The sequence below is a fragment of the Argopecten irradians genome, chromosome 2 (genome assembly GCF_041381155.1).
Source record: "Argopecten irradians isolate NY chromosome 2, Ai_NY, whole genome shotgun sequence".
Lineage (NCBI taxonomy): Eukaryota > Metazoa > Mollusca > Bivalvia > Pectinida > Pectinidae > Argopecten > Argopecten irradians.
This window is the reverse complement of record NC_091135.1, coordinates 26,831,312-26,844,918: the sequence shown is the minus strand read 5'-3', so window position 1 is coordinate 26,844,918 and position 13,607 is coordinate 26,831,312. Positions and strand designations below refer to the sequence as shown.

Here is a 13,607-nt window from a genome sequence, read left to right as displayed (position 1 = left end):
TCTAAACCGAAGTACTTCCGCTTGTAATACACGTGTGAAGCGTGATATGGAAGATTGGATGGCGCGATCCCTTGCAGTATCTACATAAGATAAGATTTATTTCCAGTACAGGAACGTGTAAGTTCCTCTTCACCGGACTCAAGGTCCATCATTTACATAATTTAAGGATCACTTCCAGTGATATTTCCTTTGTAGTTGTATACTATGTCCTGATTTTGCCAGTTTTTATCTAATCTATTTTTAAAGGTGTTGATATTAGGCGCTGAGACGACGCTTTCTGGTAGACTGTTCCAAAGTTTGACAGTTCGAATTTTGAAGGCGTTGCTTCGCAGCTGGGTTTTGGCTTGTTGTGGGAAGAGCATTTTCGAGTTTCCTCTGTTACTGTGTCTTTCTGCTACATCCTTCCAGAGTTGTATGAAGGTACATGCTTCTTTGTCGTATATGCCGTTTATCATTTTATAAAGTTCTATCATATCTCCTCTGGCACGTCGGTATGACAATGTTGGGAGCTTCAGTATTCTAAGCCTTTCTGGGTATGTTAGATTGCCCATTCCTGGAAGACTCTTCGTTGCTCTGCGTTGAACAGCTTCTAGTCTGTCGATGTCCTTAACCTTGAACGGGGCCCATACCGAGCTTGCGTAATCCAGTTGTGTTCTTACCAAACTTTTATATAATGGGATGAAAGATTTAGAGTTCATGAAATTGAAAGTTCTTCTAAGTAGGCCAAAAATCTGATTGGCCTTATTTACTTTTTCGCTTATATGGTTATCAAATGTTAGCTCGTTATCAATAGTTACTCCAATATCCTTTTCCTTGTCCGTTTTCATGAGGTTGTTTCCTAGTAATTTATATGTCCCTGTTGCTCCTTCCATGATACGCTGGTGTCGACCTATGTGCATGTGTTTACATTTTTCAGGATGCATTCTCAACAGCCAAGTATCGCTCCAGGTCCCCATTGTCACAAGATCCTTCTGTAGTGTACATTCATCTTCTCGCTTACTTATTATTTTAAATATCTTGGTGTCATCTGCAAACAGGTACATGTCAGAGTTGACTATTTCCGGTAGATCGTTGACAAATATAACAAACAGTAGTGGACCAAGAACTGACCCCTGTGGGATTCCAGATGATACTTCTGTCCATTCGGAATTGGTTTCCTTAATTGAGACGTGTTGTTTACGTCCAGTTAGGAAACATGTTATCCAGTTAATGATTTGGTTCGAGATATTGTACGCGCGTAGCTTGTTGGTTAGCCGTCTGTGTGGCACTGTGTCGAAAGCTTTTTGATAATCCATGTATACACAGTCTATCCCCAATCCCTTATCTATGGCTTCAGTCCACTTGTCTAATACCTCTAGGAGTTGTAGGGACGTTGATCGTCCTGATATGAAGCCATATTGCTTGGGTGAAAATAGACCATTTATACGCATGAATTTGTTTATATGTTCTCTCACTAGAGTCTCCATGACCTTGCATATGACTGAGGTTAAACTAACAGGCCTGTAGTTTCCCGCTGCACTTTTATCCCCCTTTTTATAAATAGCACATACTCGAGCTTGTTTCCATTGATCGGGGATAGTCCCTTCCTTCAGTGTTTGGTTGAAAATGATTTCAAGTGGAGTTGCTATAGAGGAGGCAGTCTTCTTTAATAATTCCGGGTGCATGTTATCTAATCCTGGTGATTTGTTTGGCTTCAAGTTTTTTAGTACCTTAATTATCATGTCATTAGTAATCCTGAGTTCCGGCATAGCGTGATTGATTTCTTTTTCTCTTAATCTTGGGGTTTCTCCTTCCTCTTCCTTCACGAATACACTTTGAAAGAAGTTTGCTAGAATGTTCGCCTTCTCTTTATCGGTGGTAGCTTTATTCGATTTGCTGTCCTTTGGGTTTACATATAGGTCTCCGATTTCTACTTTCGATTTAGATTTTGAGTTTATATACCTCCATATTAGCTTCGGGTCGGTTTTCGCCTTTATGGCCAATGATTCTTCATAGTTTTTCCGAAGTTTCCGAGTCATCGTTTTGACTTTGTTTCTTACTTTGGTGTATCGTTTCTTTACATCTGGGTCCAGTGTTTGCACTATTTGTTTTGATAGTAAGTGTTTCAGTTTAATTAGCTTCAATGTCTCCTGGTCCACGGGGAAAGTGTTCTTATTGTTTTTATTGACTTTAATTATTTTGGTTGGAACATACTTATTGATTAGTTCGTGAATTTTATCCCGAAATATCTGCCAGTTTTCTTCTATTGACCGGTCCTTTAATAATTCACGTGTCCAGTCTGTGCGACTTATTTCATCATTAATTTTCTCATAGTTAGCTTTGCTGTAGCACATCTTGTTTGTGGCCTTGGTATCAACTGTTCTTTTACAATCAATGTTGAAGATGATGACGCTGTGATCGCTTTTTCCTAACGGACTCTGGTGTTCTATGGACGATATAATGTTTTCGTTATTGGTTATTACCAAATCCAGTAAATGTGGTGTGTCATTCCCTCTCCATCTTGTTGGGTGTTCAATGTATTGTGATAAGAAGTTGTCTTGCAAGCATTGGATAAACTTGTATTCCTGAGATTCTGTGCTGTCTCCTTTGCTGTTCCATGTTTCCCAATTGATGTCTGGGTAATTAAAGTCTCCCATGATGATGAGTTGCGAGTATCCTTTGTTTGAAGCTTCGTTTATAAGGTACCTCAAGTTTCGATTGTTTTCATCTGTTCCGCTGTCTGATCTATATAATAAACCAATTAATATCTTTTTCGTGCGCGTTTAGTTGTATTTCTATAAATAGATTCTCTTGAAATTCAGTTTCTAGTTTCACCTCTTTTGGTTGCAGCAGCTTGTGAATGTAGAGTATCATACCTCTGCCTATCGTATTATCAATGTTTTTGTCAAATACAGTGTAATCGGTGTTTCCTTCTATATGGAATTCCTGTGGCTTCATATTTAAAGATCTTATTTTTGGTTTTACTTCTGTAATTCCGATTATCTCCGGTTTTTCCTCGTTTATTCTTAGAGCTAGTTCTGAGAGTTTGTTTTTAAGTTGATCTGCATTGGTGTAAAGACATTTTAAGTTTTCGAAAGTTACAATGTTTCCTTTGTTTGTTAGTCGCTTGATGTTGCTACTTTTATCTTTACGATCTTTCTGTCCCATGGTGGTCCTCGAATTTTGTAGGTGAATTCCCCCGACGGGTTTTCTTCCCTTTTCTTTTTGGCTTCCTCCCAGACCAGTTCCTTTTCTTGTTCCCTCTCAGCTTTTGTGAGATCATTGCTGATCTTGATGTGCTTGAGCTCTTCATGTTCTCCGAGGGTTCTTATGTTCTTGAACAGGGTCTTCTTAGTTTCAATGTTTTTAAAACATACTAACAAGGGCCTGTGTCTTTGCTTTCCATCCTGTTCCTCTTTGTTATATTTTCCAAGTCGTATGACTTTTTCTATGTCCTCTCCAGACCTGGCTCTGCATTTATCCAGGATGTTGTTCACATGGCTTGTATCGTGGGCAATTCTTGTGTCTTTCAGTGTGGACAATGCAGTGGTAGGAATACTGTTTAATATTTTTTCTTATGAGAACAAAATAATCATTGACTGGTCGGGTGAATATTTTTGCACTGTTGTTTTTTAAGAACTCATGATTAATTCATAAACCCGATCAAGGAGTACTGATTTAAGTTGAACATATTTGAAGCTTGTACCGATTTAGACAACGAAAAATGGAATGCAATTTTATGTCCGTTGCCCTCGGAGGCCATCGATCAATTTTTGCGTTTAGATACTTTTCTCTAAAGCAAATCGGTTCTAATTATACTTTTTACTTGTTATGCCATTATCCTTTCAATTGTTTCAAGCTAACGTCACATATTGAATTGTTAAGTCTATGCATCTTAGCACTGAATGATCAATAAGGCACGTTTTGGTTAACGATGTGTATGTATATTAATGTTCGGAATCTCCGAGAGAACGCGAGTTTTATTATGATCATACCGAACAGTTTTACAAATTCAACAGCCTACTTGGATGTATGTCAATAGTGTGACGTCAAACGAATCAATGTTTTTATGATCAATTACATTTTCGTGCCAATTAAAACATAAATCGAATCAAAAGTTTCAAATGCCAGTGTCGCCATGTGATTTTTTTATAAAGATATGTACTCTGGTGTTGGTTATATATCATTTATTAAGAATCATGTTTACGAAAATGATTTTGCTTTAATTCGCATGGCACATGTCACAGTTGAATCAGCCAACTGTTTATCTTTAACATGAAGTTTAGAGCTTTATAAGTTTCTTGGTTATGCTTTTCAGTCTAATCTACAAATTTTAATTCCAACATAATCGTGGTCTTCCCTAAACTACTTAATCAGATTTATCAGTATTTTTCATAAACTATAAATAAACCTAAGAATAAACGCCCTTGTATATAGCTAATTAAAAACCGTATTTTTTAAATTAGCCATGCTAGAACCCAGCTAGATCAAATGTATTAGAAAAATCATAACAATGTAGAGTTTTTAGTAATAATTGTAAGGTGTTACTAGAACCGGTACAATGTTACTTAGATTGATTCACTATTTTTTTAAACCATTCGGGTAATATGAAAGAAAATGGGGAATTTGTTCATTTGCAACTGTGAATCCGGTTCAAACCCGGAATAAAAGTCTTTAATTTTGGCAAAAACCAAAAAAATGGTCCGTGACAGTCTTCCATTCAGACAAATGGATGGACAAATTTTAGCCTTATACCCAACCAAAAATATTTTCATTTTTTTTTATGATTGTTGTTCTTAATATATTTTTACATGTTTCATCAATACTTAGCAGGGAAGGAGATGGGTCAGTGATCTCTGGAGCACCCCTGGGTCTATCGCCAGAATACCGAGTTCAAAATAAGTAACTGGAATAAGTTAAACGCCAATCAGAAATATGGTTTGTTTTAGTAGCCTCTAATATGCATTACATCAAAAATGTAAAGCCATATTCACAGACACATGTTTGACAAAGTTTTGAAATTTTACGTCCTTTTCACTTGTAGTCTTCAATTATACTATTACTTTGAAAAACCCCCTTTGCTCATTCAAATTTACATGAATAAGTCCATGGGGGGTTACAAGTTTTGAAAGGTATTCGGCCAATTACTCAGGATGGTATCGAGGATGGTGTTATACGTATACTGAAATGTTGGAAAACTAAAGGTTACACCCTTGTGCCAATGTATTCACTTTCGAAATTTTTAGACCCGCCCATACACCCGTGTAGACACTTTGAACGAGGTTTAGACACAGACACTATACCATGATAAGTGGCACAAGGATTTTTCATTAGACTAAAGGTAGACACGGAACAAGTGCACAGTGAGTTTTGAGTAATATTTTGAACGGCTGAAGATTTATTGAATGAAGTACGTCTTTAACTGCCGAATGGGTCCACATACATGGGTTCCAGGAAATGATCGTCTTCACGCAAATATTTTAGACCTTGAATCCAACAGACAAAGGTGATATGAGTATTACTCTTTAGGGAGATTTAAACAATTTTCTTCACATTTTGAAAATTTACAATAATAAATAATCTTGTTTAAATTTTTACAGTGTTTTAGTTTTTTAATTTATTTTAATTAGAACATCCTACAATTTGAATGTACACGGTATACATACTTAAGCATAAATAGAAACTTACATATAACTGAATTTAATATTTATATACATAGCTTTACCGGGTAAAGCAAAAAAAAGATTTGGTGCCTATCAATCAGTTGTCTAGCGATACCCTTGTAGATCTCGTCTTTCATTAAAATATATACACTTTTATAATATTTTTCTTGCTATTTTAAGTTCTAAAAGTATTGTACGTAAAAATAGCTTAATTATATATTCTTTATTAAAAACTGAACGTCTTTAAAAGATCATGCAGAATTAAATCCACTTCAAACTATATGACGTCCTCCACTAATTGGTGGCTAGTCTACCTACAAGTACCCAATTCAGCTTGTTTTGATTCTTAATTACCGGTACACACAATAAGTTTATGATCCCAACCCCGCAAGTTATCTTGATCGTATATTGCGTCATGGTCAAATAATTATAACTTGTCAAACATACAGGTAAGCCACAGTATCCAGCAATACAGGTGGCTCAAGGTGACCATCGATAGATGGCCAGGGGCAGAATCGTTACCTTCTGTGTTTGCACGGCTTTATGAGAATGGGGGCAGTATCTTTATATAAGATGTGATTTTAGAATTGTTTCTATGGAAGTTTGTTAAGACAAACAAATATACTTTACCGTTTAAAAATCATATAGGTTCATGAGTTTGAAACACATAAGTACCATTCTTATTAGATACATGCTTGTTGTAGAGCCTGGGTAAACATGTACACCGGTTCCCGGGGGGGGGGGGGGGGGGGGTAGATTGGGATGAGGGATGAGGTAAAAACTAGCTGGCAAAACATATAGTAAGTGATGCTGAATACACCTCAATTATTGTCATGACAGGCAGCCGTGAAGTGGAGCTGACGGTAGCTGTACAATGCGTAAATCATACATGTCTGTCACAACCTTGAATTTACCAATAATACATGTATATATTATAATCAAAATTAATGTAGATTAGGTACTTATTCAACATTGTAATATGGTATTTTATATACATAGTCATGATATTCAGGTTTCTGATATATGTAAAAAGCCAGTGTAAAAAAATTAAATTAATGAAAAGATATTGGATGAAATATGATATTCCAATAATCTTGAAATAAATGTTTTAGTTAGCTATACACTTGGTATTTAGATTATTTTTAATTTTAATATATAAAGCTTCATTAACAAATAAATTAAAATGTACTACCAGTTAAAACACATATCCCTATTGACTAGCATTGTTGTATAACTGTACGTATTTGTGTGATGAGTACAATGTATGTATATAGAGAGGCTGCCACCTAAGTACAGCACTTACACCCGGTCCACCCCAACTGCGAATGATAAATAAGGAGATTTCAGAAAAGATGGCGATGACGTCACACAAAGGTACATCCGGGCGCTCAAAGGTACAACTCCTATATCTGTACACATAAACATTGAGGGAACACAGCCGCTTGCGATGTTTGTTTACATTTTATTGTAATAAATAGTACGACAATCCGAGAACTATTGCGTTATTTACATTTCGAAAAGTGTAAATAAAAATATTTTACAATAATTTACAATTTTAAACATATGGTATTCATATATTTTACTCTGTTTATACTCCATTTTCGACCGCCACGAGAAAACACGGTCGCCATTACGTATAAACATTGACAGATATATTGCAAATATCAATTTGAAATTACAAATTCAATTCAAAGTCACCCAAAATATAATTATAAGCAATTACTGTTTTCGAAGGTTTTCTTGATATAAAACACCTTACGATGTGTGATTAGTACAAAATTAAACATTTGCTTTCGTAGATTACCCCAAGCCCACGGCAGCCATTACAGTACAACCGAGAACCCGAATTTCGTCCGTTTTCAGTGTCATAAAATTAGGTATTCTGGTTAATATTTTTGTCATCAATTTTGGGATTTAGTTTATGTTACTCTCTCATAAACTGGGTGGGTTGATGATCTGACAAGCCATACCTGGAGAAGGAAAACAGACACATCATCAATGGCGGTTCAAAACGTATCAATCGTTTATTCACAAACCAAAGCATCAATATTACAGACACAAAGCCTGAGTTCTCAGGAAACAATCCTGACTTGGGCCATTACTAGTGCTGTCACTAGTCTGGTTGCCCTTGAGAGCTTCAATCAGGTTAACACAGGTTTTTAGGGTTAAGCCCTGGAATAGCCTCTTGTAATTCTTCTCCTAGCTGTGTTGTGCTCATATCTCGACTGTAATGTTCTATCACATTGTATCCAATGATAGGATTTTCCCTTGCAGCATGACTTGTAACCAGTAGAGGTACTTCAATTTCCTTAGAATCATTCCTTATACTAATTACACCTCGGACCCATCCATCAAAAGGGATCTGGCTCCCATTTGCTGCCTGTATGGATAGATTAGATGCGTCCAAAAGTTCTGCTACTGGTCTAATGGGGTTCGAGGGAAAATGTTCCTGCCACCAACTTTTGTTCACCAGCGATACCTGTGCTCCGGTATCCCAAAGGACATCAACCTTTTTTCCCTCAATATTGCAGGTAACCAGACATGTTTTCCCAACAGCTTGGATGATGTTATTACGATATACCGGCTTCAGACCAAGTACTACTCCCTTAAGCTCCTCACTTCTAGCTATAGGGGGTCCTTGCAGAGTCTGTATAGTATTACACACCAGCTTGTGTTCTGGCCAATGTCTCTTCTGACATTGTTTTGAGCAATAGCTAACGCAGCTACATCCAGTACAAGTCGAAATGCTCAACGCCCCTTGACATCTAAACACACACGCTGAATGGGACTTCTCGGAAGCTTGGGCCAAGTACTCTAGTCCCTCGATCTTGACCCTTTGGCTTTTCCCGCTTCGCTGCCAGATGTATCCTTTCTTGTACTTCGTGATTTCTTACAACCAGCTTTGAAGTGTTCCTCACTCCCACAGATCCAGCAGTGAGTGCAGGTTCGATCTGTATTTTTGCAAGCCTTACATTGGCCACCAGTATTATGTTGTCTAGGGTGTGACATGTGTGTAGTATTACTGGAGGAGGGAGTTCTCTCAACCGTCTCCTTTAGTGAAGCAATCTCTGCACGCAGCTGTTTGATCTCGGCCATGAAAAGTCCCTCTTTTGCCTCTTTTTTTCCTTTGGACTCAGTACTGGTAGTTTCAATCACCTTTACATCGACGCTCTTGTTTTTCTTATGCATTTCCTCCTCGCGCATAGCCAGGGTACTCATTTCTTGAATAAGTTCTTCATCGTTGACTGAGTTTTTATCCAACAAGGGTTTCATTTCTGTTCTGATGATATCACTCCTCAAACCAGTATAGACAGTGCGGCAAAATAACCTGTCAACTATATGTTGATCATTCATAGCAGTACTGCACTCTTCCTGGGATGTAAATAATACTTTCTGTCTTAATTCTAATGCTCTGAGCAGGAAATCAGGAGCATCTTCTTTTCCTTGTTGTACCAGTTGACTTAGTTGGTTAAACAATTCAGTAGGGGTTTTCTCCTTGTAATGGGCCCTGAGAATCTTTCTCATGCTGGGGAGGTCCAGACAGGCTCGACCCTCCAAATAGTTCCGAAGACCAGAACCAACTGAACAGCCTTAATAACCGCATCCGTTATTTCCATATCGGTAAAACCCTTCTTCTTCCCTCTTTCTATTTGTCTAACCACGCTCAGGAAACTTATTCCCTTATTATGTTCCACAGTTCCATTAATTTTGAATTCTTTTTGATAGACTGTCCTCTGGGGTGGCCCTTCCTCTGCTCTTGTACTGGTAGTACTAGAATGTTTAATAACTTTGGGTTTAGTCTCCTCCTGTTCTGTCAAGCCCTGTATTATAACAAGCATGCTCGTGACTCCAGCATCCTGGCCTTTCTTCTCGGTCTCTATCCACTTACTGATCAAATTGATTAACTCAAGTTTCGACATAGCCTCCAAAGATTTGTCGCCTGTGGTTGTGATTGATACTTCCTCTATGACTTGGCGTAGATGATCCGGTGTTGCCTGGAACAACCGCTGCCAAAAAGCGACTTCTAGGTCTTCGCCACGTAGGTCCTTTGAGTCGGCCATTTCCCTTTTGTTAAATTGTTAGGGTACTTCAGTGTGTCAGTGTGTCATCATCATCATCCCGGACGAAGCCCCCAAATGTTACTCTCTCATAAACTGGGTGGGTTGATGATCTGACAAGCCATACCTGGAGAAGGAAAACAGACACATCATCAATGGCGGTTCAAACGTATCAATCGTTTATTCACAAACCAAAGCATCAATATTACAGACACAAAGCCTGAGTTCTCAGGAAACAATCCTGACTTGGGCCATTACCACAGATAATTAACTATATATCAGAGCTAACCCTTGAATACTTATAACTGGATTTGTGTAATTAGAACCATATTATATAGTTAATGAAACAATGACAACAAAAATAAAAATATTCTACAATTTGGTTTGTATCAGTTATTTGTTCACATTATCCCTGAAATAATTCATATTTACTAAAAAAAACAGTACAATTATTAGTTAACAACTGGACTAGACCTGTTTACTTATGACTAGTATTAAAATAATACCCAATTTAGTACTTTATTATAAATGAAAACAGAACCGGAACTAGCTTTCATGGGCGCAGCCATGTTTCCGGTGCATCATGGGAAAAACCATGTGCTATCAATCTGGCGCGTATTTCGAAAAGCATTATGGGTAATCTTAGAATAAAACGAATGAGAGGATTTCCTAATTTGACATAATTTCCGGTATTATTATTCTATCGAAGTTATAAACAATTAAGAAATACTTCAGAAACACTTAATATCAAGAAAGATTAATGCGATGGTGCCAAAAACCCTCTTTAGACAATACAGTTATCCATGGCATCACATGGATGAACGCTGTGCAAAACCGGCACGCTTCAAATCACTCATAACAATATTTACAGGGTCTATCATGCTTAATCATACATTCAACTTAATGTATAAACACCTTATGCACATGTGTATAATACTTGGACAAGCTGATCAATGAATAAATTCACAGAAATCATGAAAACATACCTGGAGAAGGAAAACAGACACATCATCAATGGCGGTTCAAACGTATCAATAGTTGGGATGCGTTCGATTACGTCATCAACAGTGAGAAGTTCTAGGGCGCCCTCGATTACGTATTTATACCAAAAAATTTTATAGCCCACTATTAAACAGTCAAACCGTCACACTCTCCCCCTCCAAATTAGATGTCTCCTGACATTGAAAACATCTTTAGACATCAACAAAATGTAGGTAACACATGTACATACTCTCATCAACTTCTGTTAACCAGAATGAACAATAAGTAATAAAAAAAAATATTAAACCTGAACTCTTGAATTATCTTATTCAATACTCTGCAGTAGTTTCACGACCAAAATCCTCACCTAGGGGAAACAGCTCCCCTTTTCCTTTAACCACTGACTTAAAACTTTTAGTTTACTTCAATCAGCAACTTAACTCATATTGGCACTTTTCTTTAACAATGAAAATCTAGATACTCTATTCATTGTCAACAACAGGAAGGTATACTCATTTAGTGAGCTCTTGGTAAGATTATCTACAATATTGTGTACTAAGGTATTAAACCTCCTTTTCTTTACAAAAGAAATTCTGTCAACAGGTTGGCCACACCTAACTGACTACTTGAATAAAAGTATTCAATCATAAACACAATGTTTTATGTTTTATACATAATTGTAAATGTCTCCATAAACCTTCCACTCAACTAGATTGATTACAAATCTAGCACCACCTTATTGGACAAAAATATTGAACTGAATGTTTATAATACTGTAACGATTACACTTCCATATTGACTAGAACTTTCAAACTTATCCAACAATATATTTACATGCGATATATGATATCAAAGTTAGTTTTGCTAATAATTATATCCCGCGTCCCACGCGCGTATTGGCCAAGCATTGTATGAAATTGGCTTGCCGTACTGATCATATGTCAATCTGTTAATTGGTTTTCGCGTTCGTACACTTCTTCGCGACTCTGAACAGGATGTGTCATATTCACTTTCAGAAACGATACCCGCGGTTTGCTGATTTGGTTGTCTTGGTGCCGATTCCATGTGTCGTCCCTGGATTGTAGATTCACATCCACTGTTTGGAATACACGTTCCCCCTTGACGGTTTCTCAGCACAGTCTTCGTAACTGTTTCACTGTCTGTTGAGCTCGCTAACGAATCTGACATTTCTGAGCTGACTGCCTCTGACTGACGCCGTAGTCCTGAAGATTGTACATCTTGACTTGGGACAAATGTCTCCGCATCCGGGTTAAGATCAGAAGGTGGTCTTAGAATACGGAAGTCTTCATCAGATTCTGAGGAGGAACTCGAAATATTACGTACCGGTTGTCGCGTTTGAGGACGTTTTCTCCTCTTGGGTTTTGGAACCTTCACTTCTGGTTCTCTCAAACTATTACATGGCATTAACATATTGCGATGTAAACGGCGAACCTTTCCACCTGTTGCCTGAACGTCGTAGACTGGAGAATCATTGTTTGGGCGATGAATCACAACATGAACATCTTCCTCCCAATACGACCTAAGTTTACCAGGGCCTCCTTTCTCCTTGAAGTTCCTTACCAGCACTTTATCACCAGGTACTAGGGATGCACATCCATATTTCGAGTCATGGAGTCTCTTACCCTTCAAAGCAGATTTGTTTGCATTTCGACGAACAATTTCATATGCTTTTTCCATGCCCTCCATCCATTTCCTGTGATATTCCTCGTAGCTCTTAGATTTGAGCTGAACATTCCCGTGGGCTTTCTCAAAACGAACATCAACTGGTAGGAGTGGTTCGTGACCAAATAGTAGCCTAAATGGGGGATATCCAGTAGTGTCGTTTCGCGTTGCATTGTAGGCATACACAACCTTGTTGACATGGGACTTCCAGTCAGATTTAAGACCCTTAGGCAGAGTACGAAGCATTCCTAAAAGTGTTCTATTAAATCTCTCTGTCTGTCCGTTCCCTTCGGGATGATAGGGTGTGGTACGGGAGTGTTTGATTCCACATAATGTTTGCAGTCTGCCAAATAGTTCATTTTCAAATTCACGGCCTTGGTCATGGTGAAGCTTGTGTGGCATACCAAATCTCATCACAAAGTCGTTGAATATTTTCTCCGCTGCTGTCTTCCCAGATTTGTTGGTAGTGGGGTAAGCCTGTGCGAAACGCGTGAAATGATCAACGAGAACTAAGATATACTCATATCCACCCTTCGATTTTTCAAGGTGAACATAATCTACCGATACCATTTCGAAAGGATGTGTTGTCGCTATTGGTTTCAGTGGAGCACGTTGTTTTCTTGATGGGGGTTTGTCCTTGAGACAGGAACAAACATTCTGCACCCAATGTTCAATTTCTGACGCCATTCCTGGCCAATAGAATCTTGATTTGCCAAATCCAAAACTCGCGCTGCACCCAGGTGACCCATGTCTGAATGTAGAGATTCCAACACTTCAGCACGGTATTTGGACGGAAGAACTAGTTGGAATCTGGAATCTCCATTCGAAACAGGTACTACTCGTTTCAAAATACCGTCCTCGTCAATTTGAAGTTTTGACCACTCACGCAGCAGACGTTTTGATGGCAATGACATTTGACGAAGATTCTCTGGGTTTGGTTTTGTTGCACATCCAACATATTGCATCACAGGTCCAACGTCGTTGTCCTGTAGTTGGGCTTCCCTTAATGTTGTTACTGATAAAGGCTCACCTGGTGAGTCCATGTTGAGTATGTCTTCAAGTTGGGAATGCATTGGGGCCGACTGACTGACAGATTCAGCCCATACAAAGTTCTTCTTTAGTTGTAAGACACTTCCATTAATAATGGTACGGACAGCTTCACTGTCAATTTCCTGTGTACATAAGGACACCATCTTCGAAATGTCTAACGGCATACGACTTAATCCGTCGGCGTCCCGATTAT

At 38.1% G+C, this 13,607-nt stretch overlaps 1 protein-coding gene across 3 annotated transcripts in view; it reads left to right on the top strand.

The window, feature by feature from the left end:
* Nucleotides 1–13,607, top strand: part of LOC138314980 (E3 SUMO-protein ligase ZNF451-like) — a 48,906-nt gene that overhangs the window by 5,662 nt on the left and 29,637 nt on the right. Inside the window, exon 1 of one of the 3 annotated variants that reach the window (XM_069255660.1) lies at nt 9–117. The exons of 1 other annotated variant lie outside the window; for it this stretch is intronic. The gene's annotated coding sequence lies outside the window, so the exon portion shown is untranslated. Of the gene's footprint in view, nt 1–8; nt 118–13,607 lie in introns of those variants that run through there. One more of the 3 variants, XM_069255665.1, reaches the window with a different exon arrangement.